We start from the raw sequence: 15,909 nt of genomic DNA, 5'->3' as shown, positions 1-15,909 counted from the left end.
GGGCTTACCCATGGACTATCAGAAATTGGATAAATTAAACCTGCATCAAGCAGTTTAATAATTTCTTTCTTAACAATATCTTGCATATTTGGATTTAGTCTTCGTTGGCGTTGCACATATGTTTTATGACCTTCTTCCATAAGGATTTTATGTGTGCAATACGAAGGACTTATGCCTTTAATGTCATGAATCTTCCATGCAATAGCTGGTTTATGAGCTTTTAGCACAGAAATTAGTCGAGATTTTTCATTTTTCGTAAGAGAAGACGATATTATTACAGGTAATTCAGATTTACCATGTAAATAAGCGTATTCCAAATGGTTTGGAAGTGGCTTTAACTCTAATGTCAGTGGTTCTTCTATCGATGATTTATATCGATATTTGTCTTCCTCGTTTAGCATTTGAAGTTCCTCTGTTGTTGGTTCGTAATCATTAGCTATAAGTGCGGCTAACATTTCAGCTTCATCAATTGGTTCAGTTCCTTCTCCTAAAGAACATTCTCCTGTTCCTTGTAATTCTGGAAATTCTTTTAACAATTCTGCATGTGAATCTATAGTTTGAATGTAATAACATGTATCATCTGCAGATTGCGGTTGTTGCATGGCTCTATCAACTAAAAAGGTAACACTCTCGTCCTCTATACTTAGGGTCAGTTTCTTACCAAACACGTCTATTATTGCTTTAGCCGAGTTTAAGAATGGTCTTCCTAATATAAGAGGAACTCGAGAATCTTCTTCCATGTCCAGAATAACAAAATCTACTGGAAATACTAAAGTACCAACTTTAACTAGCATGTTCTCCATTATCCCTCTAGGATATTTTACTGATCGATCTGCAAGTTGTATACTTATTCGTGTTGGTTTCAATTCTCCAAGGTCTAGTTTAGCGTATAGTGAATACGGCATTAAATTTATACTAGCACCTAAATCTGCCAATGCTTCTATTGAACTAAGACTACCCAGAAAACATGGAATTGTGAAACTTCCTGGATCTGAGAGGTTTTCTGATAGTTTATTCAACAGCACTAAAGAACAATTAGCATTCATTGTAACAGCCGAGAGGTCTTCCATTTTCTTTCTATTTGTGATTAGATCTTTCAGGAATTTAGCATATCTTGGCATTCCTGAAATCACATCAATGAAAGGAAGATTGACATTTATTTGTTTAAACATATCCAAGAATTTAGATTGCTCGGCTTCAAGTCTTTCTTTTCTCATTTTACTCGGGTAAGGAAGCGGTGGTTGGTATGGTTTAACATAAGGTTTAGCCTTAACTGTGTTATCTTCATTAACCTTTTCAACTACCGGTTCTATTTTCTTATCTTGCTCAGGCTGTGGTTTTTGTGGAGTAGGAATAGCGTCATCAGAAATTACAGGTATTTCAGGTGGTTTAAGTGTAATACCACTTCTTGTGGTAATGGCTTTAGCTGTTTCATTCTGGGGGTTAGCATTTGTATCTCTAGGTAGACTCCCTGGTTTTCTTTCACCAATTAACCTTGCTAGGTTGCTTACTTCTTGTTCCAGATTTTGGATTGAAGCTTGTTGATTTCTAAATGCTTAGCATTTTGTTCATTGGTTTGTTTCTGAGATGTGAAAAACTGCATTTGAGATTCAACTAGCTTCGACATCATGTCTTCTAAATTTGGCTTTTTATCATCGGTTTGTGGTGGTTTATTTTGAAAAATAGGTCTTTGCTGATTGTAAGTATTGTAAGATACTTGTTGATTGCTAGGACCTTGTTGGTTGTTGTATGGAACATTTCGGTTATAATTCTGGTTTTGATTGTAGTTTGGTCTTGGCGGTTGATAATTATTCTGATAATTATTTCCAGGCCTTTGGTTCATGTATGAAACATTCTCTCTTTATTCCATTGTTTGTTCAATACTGAGACAATCTTTTGTCAAATGTGGTCCTCCACACTGCTCACAACTAATTCGTATTGCATGAATGTCTTTAGTCATCTTTTCCATTCGTCTCTCGAAAGCATCTAACTTTGCGGAAATGGAATCAAAGTCATGGCTAGAATCGGCTCTAGCCGCTTTAGATGATCTAACGATGTCTTTTTCTTGATGCCACTCATGTGAATGGGAAACAGTGTTATCAATAATTTTGTAAGCTTCAGTTGCGGTTTTCTTCATAATGGAACCACCATCTGCTATGTCGATGTCTTTTCGTGTAGTAATGTCGCATCCTTGGCAGAATATTTGTACTATTTGATAAGTGTCTAAACCATGTTGAGGACATCCTCTTAACAACTTTCCAAATCTTGTCCATGCCTCATATAAAGTTTCATTTGGCTTTTGCGTGAACGTAACTATTTCTCCTTGAAGTCTCACGGCTTTAGATGCCGGAAAGAATTGTTTAAGAAATTTTTCAACTAAGACATCCCATGTATCAATTGCTCCTTCAGGTAACGATTCTAACCAATCTTTGGCTTCTCCCTTTAAAGTCCAGGGAAATAACATGAGATAGATCTGTTCATCCTCAACTTCTCTGATTTTGAATAGAGTATAGATCCTATTAAAAGTTCGAAGATGTTCGTTTGGATCTTCCTTCGGCGCACCACTAAATTGGCATTGATTAGTTACCATGTGTAGGATTTGTCCTTTGATTTCATAATCTGGTGCATTAATGTCTGGTTGAGTAATTGCGTGACCTTGGCCAGTGTGTTTAGCCCTCATTCGGTCTTTCATACTTAGAGGTTCCAGATTTTCCATGATTGAATTTGTTGAATCTGAATCACTAGAGGATTCTGACTTAATGGTTTCTTCCTCGACAATCTCTGAATGAGTGATTTGTGGTTCAGGAGGAATGATTAGTGATTCAGGATCTCTAAATTGTCCCTGAATATCCTCCGGATTCTTAATTGTGAGGTCGGGTTCAAAAAATGGATTATCGGAAATTTGAATTGGAGTACTTGGTCGACTAGATGACGATTCTAAAGAAAAATCAACGGCGACAATATTGGCTAGATGTCTTGATCGAGTTACAGGTGGTGAACATATGAAAGGTGGTGAACGTTTTGCTCGGTGCATTCACTGAATATCCTATTAGTTATAAAAGATAAAAATTATATAACTTATCAAATTAATAGCAGGTAGCCAGGACCCTTTAAATCTGAAGCCCACAACTCGCCATTAACAAATCCAACTATTACTACGAACCAGAAAATTTTGGATGTCTATCAATTTAACCGCTTAAAATAATTTTTTCGTCGAAATTTAAAGAAGATAAAGAAAATTCTATGTCCTAAAAACTAGAGCGTAGAAATGATAAAGAAGAAGAGTGCGTCGAAAAACGTCGAAAAATAAACGGTCGAAAAATAATAAAAAGAAAGTAAAGCGTCGAAATTTAAAAGCCTAAACACTAAGAATTAAAACTTACGTCTAAAGGTATTAAAGCTTAAAGGAATTCTATATCCAAAACGGCAATAACTTAAAAGGCATTAAAATCTATAAAATATTAAAGCGATAAGCGACGTCGTAAAATTCTAAAGCACCTAAATCTTAGTCTAAAGAAAAAGTACTTAAGGGATTTTACGACAAAGCCTAAAAATCTAGAAATATAACATACTACTATGGCAAAAACTAAGTTTAAAACAAATTACGAATGATAAAAATACAAATTACGAATAAACAATTAAAAAGATACAAAATTTAAAAATATAACTTAAGTTATAAAAATACAATTTTTATAAAAATATTATTTTTATATTAATATTTTATAAAAGTATTAATTTATAAAGTAGTAAAACTAGTTAAAACTTAAAATACAAAATTAATTTAAAACTAAAACTAATTATTATTTAATTGAACCCTAATAATAATAATTATTATATAATCTAACCCGAAACCGTCGATCAAAGGTTCAGACCCTGTCAAATCACCTCATGCGACCGCATGAGGTTCCTTTGTTCTGGCCATGCGACCGCATGGTCTGTTGATCCAGTTCAGGTCTTGGGCTGGTACAGTTGTTTGGCCCGATTACTTTTTAATTTAATTTTTTTAAGATTTTTAATTTATAAAATTAATATATAAGTAATATTTATAATTATATTTATTTAAAAAAAATATTTTTATACTTTTTATAAAATATATTTTCTTATTTACTTAAACACTTAAATAATTATATATACTATATTTTTTTATGTTTTTAATATTTAAAACGTATTTTTTTTTTACAAAAATAGATTAAAAATCTTTTTTTTCTAGCGTTTCGCTTCGGCGTTAAGTGAATCCCCGGCAGCGGCGCCAAAAATACTTGATGTGTGCAGGGTAGTATACGAAATAGTTATATTTTTATTGCGAAATACTATTAAATACGATACAATTTTACACAAGTTATTTATTTATTTATAGAATGGATATACCTAAACCTTGCTACAACACTTATAGGCAGTGTACCTAATCGTAGAGTAATGTAGTTTTTAGTAAGTCTGGTTCGTTCTGCAAGGAGCTAGCCAAGTTTAACGCTATATTTTTAAAACGATATTTGTATATATATATATATATATATATATATATATATATATATATATATATATATATATATATATATATATATATATATATATATATATAAGTAATATGGAGTATTATAAAAGGGGATTTTACCGTTTAATGACCGGTTTGTCGATTTTAAAACTTTAGTCACAATTAAAACCTAATGTAAAATATTAAATATAAATACAACTTAATTTAAAGCGTAAAGTAAATGATGATAAATAAAAGTGCGATAATTAAAAGAGCAATAAATAAAATGACGATAAATAAAATTGCGATAATTAAAAGTACGATGAGATATAAAATAAAGGAATTATGCTTATTTAAACTTCCATAATCATAATGTTCAACGTGTTGATTTTAGTTTATTACCATGGGTTAATTGTCCTTTGTCGTGGATTATTCGATATGTCCATCTGGTTTTTGTTCATAACAGTCCATCAGTCATAAATATAAAGTGCGAGTGTCCTCGTCAAATTATCCTTATATCCGAAGTCAAATATTCCAACTAATTGGGGACTTAAACTGTAACAAGGTCTTAATACTATGTTTAATAATTACACCAGGATATCGACTGCGTGTAACCCAAGGTTTTAATACTTTGTTAACAATTACGCCAAGTGTCCTTGTACGTAATCCACCCCTGTTTTAATGAGTCTATTGACTATTAATCCATTCCTGTTTCCGGTTAAATGAACGATTATTAGTATTTATAAATATCCCGCCCATCGTGTCCGGTCGAGTGTATGTGGTTATTTATAATTACCTCAAATTGTAAATCTTTATATTAAATTAACGAACTATCATTCAGTTAAACAAATATAAAGCCCATTAATAGCCCATAGTCCAATTTCCACAAGCGTCGGTCTTTTGTCCAAACCCCAATTATGGTACAAAGCCCAATAACACCGTCTTTAATATTTAGTCCAACATCATGATTACTTCGATTTAAATAAGCATAATAATAACTTAGCTACGATACATTAATTTAAAAAGGTTGAACATAACTTACAATGAGTATAAATCGCGTAGTGTTACACGGACAGAATTTCGAGTTACAAACTTAAAACATTCACCACTATAACCTTATTGTTATTAATCTTAAATTAAAATTAAAATTATAAATAAATATATATATATATATATATATATATATATATATATATATATATATATATATATATATATATATATATATATATATTGAGAGAGTTAGGGAGAAGATTGAATTAGGTGTATTAAACTCGTCCGAAAAATGCTGAATTTATAGAACCTGGCTCGCTACAGTAACCCATGCGATCGCATGGATTTAACTCCTCCAGGCCATGCGATCGCATGGCCATCACTTCCTGCTCACCAAGCAACAAAAACGTGGGCTGCTCGTATTAATATATTATATAATATAATATATATAATTTTATATAATTATATATATATATATATATATATATATATATATATATATATATATATATATATTATATTATATTCTTGTGTATAGTTGACTTGTACTTTCAGCTCCGTTGCGTCGCGCGTTGATAGTTGGTTCATGTCCCGGTTCCGAATTTTCGAACGTCCTTGCGTACTATTTAATATCTTGTACTTTATGTTTCGCGGCTCGTACTCTTGTAACTTTTAGACGTTTCTCATCAATAAATTGAACCACTTGGATTGTATTTTGTACTTTTGAGCTTTTTGGTCGTTTGTGTCTTCAAATCGTCGAATCTGTCTTTTGTCTTCACCTTTTATTATTTAAACGAATATCACTTGTAAATAGAACAATTGCAACTAAAAGCTTGTCTTTCTTAAAGGATAATGCTATAAAATATATGTTCGTTTTTGGCATTATCAATAATATATATAATTTAAATTAATTAATTATATATTATATTATATTCCCGTGCATAGTTGATTTGTAATTTTTGTTCCGATAAGTCGTACGTCGTTACTCGACTTATGTCCCGGTTCCGATTTTTCGAACGTTACTTCGTACGCTTAGAAAACTAGCACTATACGTTTAGTGACTCGTACCTTTGTCAAAATATAGACTTAAATTATCCATAAACTATACCACTCGAAATATAACTCATACATTTGAGTGTTTTGGTCATTTACTTCTATAAATCATCGTCTCGTAATTTATTAATATAATAGTATTTATCAAACGTTTCATAACCAAGTTAATATCTATTCTCAATATTTATAAACACGTTTTTAAATATACATCGCAAGCTATTCATACAATTAATACTTGTTACGCTTTCAAGTTATAGTATATACATGTATCTATTTACATATAATTGTTCGCGAATCGTCGAGAACAGTCAATGGGTAATTGAACATATGAAAGTAGTTCAAAAATATTGAGATTCAGTTTTACAGACTTTGCTTATCGTGTCAGAAACGTTAATCTTACAAAGATTAAGTTTAAATTTGGTCAGAAATTTCCGGGTCATCACAGTATCCCACCAAACCATAGCTCGATTCTTTAACAGTCGGCTGGCATAAGTTACCCGCAATTCTGGTTCACATTGACAGGCTTTCAGTTCCCGTTCAACTTGAAATGTCCCGTTCTTATTGATTAAAAACGTTCCATATTAATTGATTTCGTTGCGAGGTTTTGACCTCTATATGAGACGTTTTTCAAAGACTGCATTCATTTTAAAACAAACCATAACCTTTATTTCATCAATAAAGGTTAAAAAAACTTTACGTAGATTATCAAATAATGATAATCTAAAATATCCTGTTTACACACGACCATTACATAATGGTTTATAATACAAATATGTTACAACAAAATAAGTTTCTTGAATGCAGTTTTTACACAATATTATACAAGCATGGACTCCAAATCTCGTCCTTATTTAAGTATGCGACAGCGGAAGCTCTTAATAATCACCTGAGAATAAACATGCTTAAAACGTCAACAAAAATGTTGGTGAGTTATAGGTTTAACCTATATATATCAAATCATAATAATAGACCACAAGATTTCATATTTCAATACACATCCCATACATAGAGATAAAAATCATTCATATGGTGAACACCTGGTAACCGACATTAACAAGATGCATATATAAGAATATCCCCATCATTCCGGGACACTCTTCGGATATGATATAAATTTCGAAGTACTAAAGCATCCGGTACTTTGGATGGGGTTTGTTAGGCCCAATAGATCTATCTTTAGGATTCGCGTCAATTAGGGTGTCTGTTCCCAAATTCTTAGATTACCAGACTTAATAAAACGGGGCATATTCGATTTCGATAATTCAACCATAGAATGTAGTTTCACGTACTTGTGTCTATTTTGTAAATCATTTATAAAACCTGCATGTATTCTCATCCCAAAAAAATATTACATTTTAAAAGTGGGACTATAACTCACTTTCACAGATTTTTACTTCGTCAGGAAGTAAGACTTGGCCACTGGTTGATTCACGAACCTATAACAATATATACATATATATCAAAGTATGTTCAAAATATATTTACAACACTTTTAATATATTTTGATGTTTTAAGTTTATTAAGTCAGCTGTCCTCGTTAGTAACCTACAACTAGTTGTCCACAGTTAGATGTACAGAAATAAATCGATAAATATTATCTTGAATCAATCCACGACCCAGTGTATACGTATCTCAGTATTGATCACAACTCAAACTATATATATTTTGGAATCAACCTCAACCATTTATAGCTAACTCCAACATTCACATATAGAGTGTCTATGGTTGTTCCGAAATATATATAGATGTGTCGACATGATAGGTCGAAACATTGTATACGTGTCTATGGTATCTCAAGATTACATAATATACAATACAAGTTGATTAAGTTATGGTTGGAATAGATTTGTTACCAATTTTCACGTAGCTAAAATGAGAAAAATTATCCAATCTTGTTTTACCCATAACTTCTTCATTTTAAATCCGTTTTGAGTGAATCAAATTGCTATGGTTTCATATTGAACTCTATTTTATGAATCTAAACAGAAAAAGTATAGGTTTATAGTCGGAAAAATAAGTTACAAGTTGTTTTTGTAAAGGTAGTCATTTCAGTCGAAAGAACGACGTCTAGATGACCATTTTAGAAAACATACTTCCACTTTGAGTTTATCCATAATTTTTGGATATAGTTTCATGTTCATAATAAAAATCATTTTCTCAGAATAACAACTTTTAAGTCAAAGTTTATCATAGTTTTTAATTAACTAACCCAAAACAGCCCGCGGTGTTACTACGACGGCGTAAATCTGGTTTTACGGTGTTTTTCGTGTTTCCAGGTTTTAAATCATTAAGTTAGCATATCATATAGATATATAACATGTGTTTAGTTTATTTTAAAAGTCAAGTTAGAAGGATTAACTTTTGTTTGCGAACAAGTTTAGAATTAACTAAACTATGTTCTAGTGATTACAAGTTTAAGCCTTCGAATAAGATAGCTTTATATGTATGAATCGAATGATGTTATGAACATCATTACTACCTTAAGTTCCTTGGATAAACCTACTGGAAAATAGAAAAATGGATCTAGCTTCAACGGATCCTTGGATGGCTCGAAGTTCTTGAAGCAGAATCATGACACGAAAACAAGTTCAAGTAAGATCATCACTTGAAATAAGATTGTTATAGTTATAGAAATTGAACCAAAGTTTGAATATGATTATTACCTTGTATTAGAATGATAACCTACTGTAAGAAACAAAGATTTCTTGAGGTTGGATGATCACCTTACAAGATTGGAAGTGAGCTAGCAAACTTGAAAGTATTCTTGATTTTATGAAACTAGAACTTTTGGAATTTATGAAGAACACTTAGAACTTGAAGATAGAACTTGAGAGAGATCAATTAGATGAAGAAAATTGAAGAATGAAAGTGTTTTTAGGTGTTTTTGGTCGTTGGTGTATGGATTAGATATAAAGGATATGTAATTTTGTTTTCATGTAAATAAGTCATGAATGATTACTCATATTTTTGTAATTTTATGAGATATTTCATGCTAGTTGCCAAATGATGGTTCCCAAATGTGTTAGGTGACTCACATGGGCTGCTAAGAGCTGATCATTGGAGTGTATATACCAATAATACATACATCTAAAAGCTGTGTATTGTATACGAGTACGAATACGGGTGCATACGAGTAGAATTGTTGATGAAACTGAACGAGGATGTAATTGTAAGCATTTTTGTTAAGTAGAAGTATTTTGATAAGTGTATTGAAGTCTTTCAAAAGTGTATAAATACATATTAAAACACTACATGTATATACATTTTAACTGAGTCGTTAAGTCATCGTTAGTCGTTACATGTAAGTGTTGTTTTGAAACCTTTAGGTTAACGATCTTGTTAAATGTTGTTAACCCAATGTTTATAATATCAAATGAGATTTTAAATTATTATATTATCATGATATTATCATGTATGAATATCTCTTAATATGATATATATATATACATTAAATGTCTTTACAACGATAATCGTTACATATATGTCTCGTTTAAAAATCATTAAGTTAGTAGTCTTGTTTTTACATATGTAGTTCATTGTTAATATACTTAATGATATGTTTACTTATCATATTATCATGTTAACTATATATATATCCATATATATGTCATCATATAGTTTTTACAAGTTTTAACGTTCGTGAATCACCGGTCAACTTGGGTGGTCAATTGTCTATATGAAACATATTTCAATTAATCAAGTCTTAACAAGTTTGATTGCTTAACATGTTGGAAACATTTAATCATGTAAATATCAATCTCAATTAATATATATAAACATGGAAAAGTTCGGGTCACTACAGTACCTACCCGTTAAATAAATTTCGTCCCGAAATTTTAAGCTGTTGAAGGTGTTGACGAATCTTCTGGAAATAGATGCGGGTATTTCTTTTTCATCTGATCTTCACGCTCCCAGGTGAACTCGGGTCCTCTACGAGCATTCCATCGAACCTTAACAATTGGTATCTTGTTTTGCTTAAGTCTTTTAACCTCACGATCCATTATTTCGACGGGTTCTTCGATGAATTGAAGTTTTTCGTTGATTTGGATTTCATCTAACGGAATAGTGAGATCTTCTTTAGCAAAACATTTCTTCAAATTTGAGACGTGGAAAGTGTTATGTACAGCCGCGAGTTGTTGAGGTAACTCAAGTCGGTAAGCTACTGGTCCGACACGATCAATAATCTTGAATGGTCCAATATACCTTGGATTTAATTTCCCTCGTTTACCAAATCGAACAATGCCTTTCCAAGGTGCAACTTTAAGCATGACCATCTCTCCAATTTCAAATTCTATATCTTTTCTTTTAATGTCAGCGTAGCTCTTTTGTCGACTTTGGGCGGTTTTCAACCGTTGTTGAATTTGGATGATCTTCTCGGTAGTTTCTTGTATAATCTCCGGACCCGTAATCTGTCTATCCCCCACTTCACTCCAACAAATCGGAGACCTGCACTTTCTACCATAAAGTGCTTCAAACGGCACCATCTCAATGCTTGAATGGTAGCTGTTGTTGTAGGAAAATTCTGCTAACGGTAGATGTCGATCCCAACTGTTTCCGAAATCAATAACACATGCTCGTAGCATGTCTTCAAGCGTTTGTATCGTCCTTTCACTCTGCCCATCAGTTTGTGGATGATAGGCAGTACTCATGTCTAGACGAGTTTCTAATGCTTGCTGTAATGTCTGCCAGAATCTTGAAATAAATCTGCCATCCCTATCAGAGATAATAGAGATTGGTATTCCATGTCTGGAGACGACTTCCTTCAAATACAGTCGTGCTAACTTCTCCATCTTGTCATCTTCTCTTATTGGCAGGAAGTGTGCTGATTTGGTGAGACGATCAACTATTACCCAAATAGTATCAAAACCACTTGCAGTCCTTGGCAATTTAGTGATGAAATCCATGGTAATGTTTTCCCATTTCCATTCCAGGATTTCGGGTTGTTGAAGTAGACCTGATGGTTTCTGATGCTCAGCTTTGACCTTAGAACACGTCAAACATTCTCCTACGTATTTAGCAACATCGGCTTTCATACCCGGTCACCAAAAATGTTTCTTGAGATCCTTGTACATCTTCCCCGTTCCAGGATGTATTGAGTATCTAGTTTTATGAGCTTCTCTAAATACCATTTCTCTCATATCTCCAAATTTTGGTACCCAAATCCTTTCAGCCCTATACCGGGTTCCGTCTTCCCGAATATTAAGATGCTTCTCCGATCCTTTGGGTATTTCATCCTTTAAATTTCCCTCTTTTAAAACTCCTTGTTGTGCCTCCTTTATTTGAGTAGTAAGGTTATTATGAATCATTATATTCATAGATTTTACTCGAATGGGTTCTCTGTCCTTCCTGCTCAAGGCATCGGCTACCACATTTGCCTTCCCCGGGTGGTAACGAATCTCAAAGTCGTAATCATTCAATAATTCAATCCACCTACGCTGCCTCATATTCAGTTGTTTCTGATTAAATATGTGTTGAAGACTTTTGTGGTCGGTATATATAATACTTTTGACCCCATATAAGTAGTGCCTCCAAGTCTTTAATGCAAAAACAACCGCGCCTAATTCCAAATCATGCGTCGTATAATTTTGTTCGTGAATCTTCAATTGTCTAGACGCATAAGCAATCACCTTCGTTCGTTGCATTAATACACAACCGAGACCTTGCTTTGATGCGTCACAATAAATCACAAAATCATCATTCCCTTCAGGCAATGACAATATAGGTGTCGTAGTTAGCTTTTTCTTCAATAACTGAAACGCTTTCTCTTGTTCATCATTCCATTCAAATTTCTTACCTTTATGCGTTAATGCAGTCAAGGGTTTTGCTATTCTGGAAAAGTCTTGGATGAACCTTCTGTAGTAACCAGCTAGTCCTAAAAACTGGCGTATGTGTTTCGGAGTTTTTGGGGTTTCCCACTTTTTAACAGTTTCTATCTTTGCCGGATCTACCTTAATACCTTCTTTGTTCACTATGTGACCGAGGAATTGAACTTCTTCCAACCAAAATGCACACTTTGAAAACTTAGCGTACAATTCTTCCTTCCTCAATACTTCTAACACCTTTCTCAAATGTTCACCGTGTTCTTGGTCATTCTTTGAGTAAATAAGTATGTCATCAATGAAAACAATGACAAACTTGTCAAGGTATGGTCCACACACTCGGTTCATAAGGTCCATGAACACAGCTGGTGCATTAGTTAAACTAAACGGCATGACCATAAACTCTTAATGACCGTAACGTGTTCTGAAAGCAGTCTTTGGAATATCATCTTCTTTCACCCTCATTTGATGATACCCAGAACGTAAGTCAATCTTTGAATAAACAGACGAGCCTTGTAGTTGATCAAATAAGTCATCGATTCTCGGTAGTGGGTAGCGGTTCTTGATGGTAAGTTTGTTCAACTCTCGGTAGTCGATACACAACCTGAATGTACCATCTTTCTTCTTGACAAACAAAACAGGAGCTCCCCACGGTGATGTGCTTGGTCGAATGAAACCACGCTCTAAAAGTTCTTGTAATTGGCTTTGCAGTTCTTTCATCTCACTAGGTGCGAGTCTGTAAGGAGCACGAGCTATTGGTGCAGCTCCTGGTACAAGATCTATTTGAAATTCAACAGATCGATGTGGGGGTAATCCCGGTAATTCTTTCAGAAATACATCGGGAAATTCTTTTGCAATGGGAACATCATTGATGCTCTTTTCTTCAGTTTGTACGTTCTCGACGTGTGCTAGAACAGCATAGCAACCTTTTCTTATTAGATTTTGTGCCTTCAAATTACTAATAAGATGTAGCTTCGTGTTGCCCTTTTCTCCGTACACCATTAAGGGTTTTCCTTTTTCTCGTATAATGCGAATTGCATTTTTGTAACAAACGATCTCTGCTTTCACTTCTTTCAACCAGTCCATACCGATTATCACATCAAAACTCCCTAACTCTACTGGTATCAAATCAATCTTAAATGTTTCGCTAACCAGTTTAATTTCTCGATTCCGACATATATTATCTGCTGAAATTAATTTACCATTTGCTAATTCGAGTAAAAATTTACTATCCAAAGGCGTCAATGGACAACTTAATGTAGCACAAAAATCTCTACTCATATAGCTTCTATCCGCACCCGAATCAAATAAAACGTAAGCAGATTTATTGTCAATAAGAAACGTACCCGTAACAAGCTCCGGGTCTTCCTGTGCCTCTGCCGCATTAATATTGAAAACTCTTCCACGGCCTTGTCCATTCGTGTTCTCCTGGTTCGGGCAATTTCTAATAATGTGGCCCGGTTTTCCACATTTATAACAAACTACATTGGCATAACTTGCTCCGACACTACTTGCTCCGCCATTACTCGTTCCGACACCATTTGTTCCTTTCGTTCTATTAACCCCTGGTCCGTAGACCTCACACTTCGCCGCGCTATGACCATTTCTTTTACACTTGTTGCAAAATTTGGTGCAGAACCCCGAGTGATACTTTTCACACCTTTGGCATAGCTGCTTCTGATTGTTGTTGTTGTTGCGGTTATTATTGTTGTTGGGATGATTGTTGTAGTTGTAGTTGTTGTTGTTGTTGTTGTTGTTGTTGTTGTTGTTGGGCCGTTTGTTGTAGTTGCGATTGATGTTGCGATTGTTGGGATAATTGTTGCGATTATTGTTGTAATTGCTGCTGTTGTTGTATTGGTGATTCTTATCACCGTTTTCCTCCCACTTTCTTTTGACTTGCTTCACATTGGCCTCTTCAGCAGTCTGTTCCTTAATTCTTTCTTCAATCTGGTTCACTAGTTTGTGAGCCATTCTACATGCCTGTTGTATGGAGGCGGGCTCGTGTGAACTTATATCTTCTTGGATTCTTTCCGGTAATCCTTTCACAAACGCGTCGATCTTCTCTTCCTCTTCTTTGAATGCTCCCAGACACAATAGGCACAATTCTGTGAATCGTCTTTCGTACGTGGTAATATCAAATCCTTGGGTTCGTAACCCTCTAAGTTCTGTCTTGAGCTTATTGACCTCGATTCTGGGACGGTACTTCTCGTTCATAAAGTGCTTGAATGCTGACCACGGTAGTGCATACGCATCGTCTTGTCCCACTTGCTCTAGATAGGTATTCCACCATGTTAACGCAGAACCTGTGAAGGTATGCGTAGCGTACTTCACTTTGTCCTCTTCAATACACTTACTTATGGCAAACACCGATTCGACCTTCTCGGTCCACCGTTTCAATCCGATCGGTCCTTCGGTTCCATCAAATTCCAAAGGTTTGCAGGCAGTGAATTCTTTGTAGGTGCATCCTACACGATTTCCTGTACTGCTAGATCCAAGGTTATTGTTGGTATGTAGCGCAGCCTGTACTGCGGCTATGTTTGAAGCTAGAAAAGTGCGGAATTCCTCTTCATTCATATTCACGTTGTGTCGAGTAGTCGGTGCCATATCCTTCAAAATAGTCAAATGGAACAAGTTAATCATACAGAATATTAAGAGTAGTTAATAGTATTTTGTAGCATAATATGAACTCATTTATAAAAGCTTTTTCTTCATATTAGCATTTTATAAGTTTAAATTCGGGTAGTACCTACCCGTTAAGTTCATACTTAGTAGCTAATATACAATTCAACTACTACAATTCTATATGAAAAACTGATTATAATAATATTTCGCGTTCAAACTTTTACACAATATTTTACAAACTTACAATACCGCTTATTTTACATATAGCATGAAATATAGCATACAATAAATTTGATACAAGATGGTTGTGAAGATAATTCTAGCTAGTACACAAGTCGTTCAGCAAAGGCAATAAAGACACGTAATTCATACGTCCAGAAACAAGTCATGCATTCTGGTTTTACTAGGATTACTTCCCATCCTTGGTCTTGTGGAACATAACCGTTATGGTCATTGATAAGACATCGTGTTGTAACGTCGTCAAAGGGACGAGTGTTACGTAATGTCCAACAGTCCCGTAACAATCTAAAAACCTCATTTCTTACCCCAATTACCGACTCCGTCACTTGTGGGAACGTTTTGTTTAATAGTTCTAGCCCGATGTTCTTGTTCTCACTTTGGTGAGAAGCGAACATTACTAATCCGTAAGCATAACATGCTTCTTTATGTTGCATGTTAGCCGCTTTTTCTAAGTCACGAAGTCCAATATTCGGATATATTGAGTCAAAATAATTTCTTAACCCATTGCGTAAAATAGCATTTGGGTTCCCCGCAATATATGCGTCAAAGTAAACACATCGTAACTTATGGATTTCCCAATGTGATATCCCCCATCTTTCGAACGAAAGCCTTTTATAAACCAAGGCATTCTTGGAACGTTCTTCGAATGTCTTACAAACTGATCTCGCCTTAAATAGTTGTGCCGAAGAATTCTGACCGACTCTAGACAAG

The sequence above is a fragment of the Rutidosis leptorrhynchoides genome, chromosome 7 (assembly GCF_046630445.1).
Source record: "Rutidosis leptorrhynchoides isolate AG116_Rl617_1_P2 chromosome 7, CSIRO_AGI_Rlap_v1, whole genome shotgun sequence".
Lineage (NCBI taxonomy): Eukaryota > Viridiplantae > Streptophyta > Magnoliopsida > Asterales > Asteraceae > Rutidosis > Rutidosis leptorrhynchoides.
Note: the sequence above shows the minus strand (reverse complement) of the source record.